This window comes from Triticum urartu, chromosome 7 (genome assembly GCF_003073215.2).
Source record: "Triticum urartu cultivar G1812 chromosome 7, Tu2.1, whole genome shotgun sequence".
Taxonomy (NCBI): Eukaryota; Viridiplantae; Streptophyta; class Magnoliopsida; order Poales; family Poaceae; genus Triticum; species Triticum urartu.
The window spans coordinates 620,534,028-620,538,445 of NC_053028.1; positions in this window are offsets into that span (position 1 = coordinate 620,534,028).

Genomic DNA, 4,418 nt, shown 5'->3' on the forward strand with positions numbered 1-4,418 from the left:
AAAATAGCATAATATCTCTGAGCTTGACACCAACGCCCGTCACATGCCTTCGGCACCACCACAACAGCCATCGAAGAAAAAAATGGCGGATCACCTCCTCACCCGAGTTCGATGTGGCTCCATCACTGATATGCAGCTTTGCGGACCTCCAAGGTGGCTCACCAAAAGTGAAGCCATTGCCGTTGAACGAATCAGTCTGGGGCAACACCCCGGTCACGCCATCAAACTCCAGATCTGACACCACACCACAACTAAGAAGCCGAAGGAGGAAACCATACATGTCATCCACGAACCACGAACCCAACATATGTTCCGTCTTCCAGATGTCGTCGATGCAGGCCACAATCTGCATCCGCTCCTAGACTACCTCCCAAGCTCCAGGCCGACGCTGGAGCAAACGTCGTCGCAACGGCGAAGCCCGAGGACACAGGTCTACCACGAGGATACTGTCACCGCCACGCCGTCCTTGCTTGAACAACCTGGTTTCCAAATCCATCCCAACCATAGGACCGATGGTCTTGCAAGGGAAAGGGTCCGAAGAATCTTTATTCAGCGCCGTCATCATCACCGCCGAAGCCAAGGCAATGAACAACCTAAAAATCTAGACTACAAGGGAGTAAAAATGATCCACGCGTGTGGATCCGACGACCCCCCTCACCACTGACGACCGAGGTCATCGGCGGAGGGGAGCCGCCGGAGGACGACTGAAAGATCGAGGATGTCGCCTAGAGGGGGGGTGAATAGGCGTTTTAAAATAATTACGGTTTAGGCTTGAACAAATGCGGAATAAACCTACCGATTAATTTGCCAACCATAAAACCTAAAACAACTAGGCTCACCTATGTGCACCAACAACTTATGCTAAGCAAGATAAGCAACTATGAGATAGCAAGATATATGACAAAGAACAATATGGCTATCACAAAGTAAAGTGCATAAGTAAAGGGCTCGGGTAAGAGATAACCGAGGCACGCGGAGACTATGATGTATCCCGAAGTTCACACCCTTGCGGATGCTAATCTTCGTTTGGAGCGGTGTGGAGGCACAATGCTCCTCAAGAAGCCACTAGGGCCACCGTAATCTCCTCACGCCCGTACACTTTGGCAACCTTTGGGGGCGGTCACCGGTACCCGTCAAATTGCTCGGGGCGATTTCCACAACCTAATTGGAGACCCCGATGCTTGCCCGGAGCTTTTCACCACAATGATTGAGCTCCGAACAACACCAACCGTCTAGGACGCCAAGGCACCCAAGAGGAACAAGCTCTAGGGTGCCCAAACACTCAAGAGTAAAAAGCTTCTCAACCTTCACTTCCACGTATCACCGTGGAGAACTCAAACCGATGCACCAAATGCAATGGCAAGGGCACACGGAGTGCCCAAGTCCTTCTCTCTCAAATCCCACCGAAGCAACTAATGCTAGGGAGGAAAATGAGAGGAAGAACAAGAAGGAGAACACCAAGAACTCCAAGATCTAGATCCAAGGGGTTCCCCTCACATAGAGGAGAAAGTGATTGGTGGAAATGTGGATCTAGATCTTCTCTCTCTTTTCCCTCAAAAACTAGCAAGAATCCATGGAGGGATTGAGAGTTAGCAAGCTCGAAGAAGGTCAACAATGGGGGAAGAACACGAGCTCAAAAGATAAGGTTCATTGGGGAAGAAGACCCCCTTATATAGGAGGGGGAAAATCCAACCGTTATGTGTTCAGCCCGCACACGAGCGGTACTACCGCTCCACGAGCGGTACTACCGCTCAGGTGGAAGAAACAGGGAAAAGGAGCAACAAAACATGAACCTTGGGGCGGTAGTACCGCAGGAGACAGCGGTACTACCGCTGGGTTAAGCGGTACTACCGCACCCTTCGGCGGTACTGCCGCACAGAACGAAGGGTAAAGGGAAAGAGGGAACCGGGCGGTACTACCGCGGAGGAAGGGCGGTACTGCCGCACTACTGCCGCAGCGAGGTATCGCACAATCCGACACAGAAAAAGACCCCTCGAATCGACGCGGTAGGGACCTGGTAAGCCAGCGGTAGTACTGCTGCGGAGTCACCGCCGGTACTACCGCTGCGGAGCGGTACTGCCGCTTGTGACCCCTCAGCGGTACTACCGCTGGGACCCTGACAAAACCACACTCAAGAAAATAAGAACTGCCATAACTTCTGCATATGAGCTCCAAATTGAGCAAACTCAAACTTGTTGGAAACAAGACGACGAGTAGCATCAAAACAACGACTGGTTATAGTAAAAATAGGCAGGGGAGGTATGCCAACAAATAGAGGAGTGAAACCTCCAACCGAGAAGAACCGGCAAAACCTCCAACATCGAAAACATCATAGAAGAAGCATGTGAACTCCGTTTTCGATGAACTCGAGCTTGTCATCAAGATGACCATAAGCTCTAAGACTCTCAAAGAGAACCAAACAAGAACCAAGAAAGATGATGCAAGGATGCAATGGTTTGAGCTCTCAGCGAACGATACGATCAAGCTACTCATCGAGAGCCCCCCTTGATGGTACGGCAATTGATCCTATAACCCAGTCTCCCAACTACCATCATGAGACCGGTAAAATAGAAAACCTATCAAGGGCAAACCTTTACCTTGCACATGGTCCACTTGAGCTAGATGATGACGATCTTGACTCCCGCAAGTTGGACCACCTTTCTTGATTGGGTTGACTCGATGAAGACTAGTTGATTGCTCCCTCATACTCCACTATAGGTGAGCCACTCTTCCGCACATCTTCACAAGTCCATTGTCACCACAAAGGACGGCAAGCTTCAAGCATTTGATCTCTTCGTGATGCTCCACTTGAACTTGCACACCGCAACCTTTCTTGATTGTGTTGACTTGAAGAAGACTAGTTGATTGCTCCCCCATACTCCACTATGGGTGAGCCATTCTTCCGCACATCTTCACAAGTTCATTGTCACCACAAAGGACGACAAGCTTCAAGCATTTGATCTCTTCGTGATGCTCCACTTGAACTTGCACACCGCAACCTAACCCCACAAAGAACCCTCACGAAGGCCATGGGTTAGTACACAAAGCGTAATTGACAATGCTTACCATACCATGGGATCACTTGATCCCTCTCGGTACATTTTCTACGCTTTGTGGGTTGGTCAACTTGATTCACTCTTTGACTTAGTCTTGATCAACCTCTCACAAGACCACTCTTTAGGTAATTCCTTGAATAGCACCTTGGTCGACACAAACTCTTCTCGAAACCAACACATGTACTCCAAGAAAAGCCTATGGACAAAACCTTCAAATATAACTCAAGGCAACCATTAGTCCATAGAGATTGTCATCAATTACCAAAACCAAACACGGGAGCACCGCATGTTCTTTCAACGACGCTGAAAGATGGCCTCTCCTGGCGGCGGCTAGGGTTCCAGCCGTCAGGGAGGAGGAGAGAAAAACATTGCATGTCTAGTTATTCTAGTAATGCATTTGACAAGTGTTAAATGTGTATAGAAAAAACATGTTTCCAATGTATACGATAAATGTACACATAAAATGTACAATGAGTATACCAAAAAGTAGAGATAAAAAATTAAATTTAAGATATACGTATTTTATTTGGAAAATATTAAACCTATATATAAAAATGTTCCTCATCAATACAAAATATTTATAATGTGTACATAAAAATATTAGATACCCAATATATATATTTTTTAAAATGTTAATCATATGTTTAAATAATTTTAAACGTGTATAGAAATGTTCTAGATGTATACCAAAAATTTAGAACACGTGTAAAAAATGATAAAGCCTGAATTTTTTTAAAAAATTGATCTTTTGCCAAAAACATGTCAATCATATAGTTGAAAAATATTATAGATGTATACCAAAAATTTAGAACATATATTAAAATATATTTAACATAATGCGTTAAAATCTATAACAAATTGTTCGTTTGCCAAAAACATGTCAATGATATAGTTCAAAAATGTTAAACCCACAAAACAATTTACCTGATGTTTACCAAAAACGTACAATGCATACTTTTTAAAAGTTGTCATCAAACACGAATATCTGGGTAAAATGTTAATCATATATTTATCAAATGTACACAAAATTTCTCCTGATATATATGAAAAATGTAGAACATGTAAGAATTTTTTAACCATAAAAACATAAATTTTAATTATTTTTGATCATTTATAAAAATTATAAACCATATATTCTAAAAAAATGGACATATATTATTTTTTTGCTGATATATACCAAACATGTATAATCTCTACTACTTAAAAAGAACATAAGGTTCCCATTTCACCTTTCTTCTCACCACCCCTTCGTCCAACCTTCCATGTATATGATAATCGATCACCTTAATTTACTTACCTTCCGAACCAATTCCACTTTAATTTACTTATCAAACTTTTAATTAAAATACATGGTAATTTACG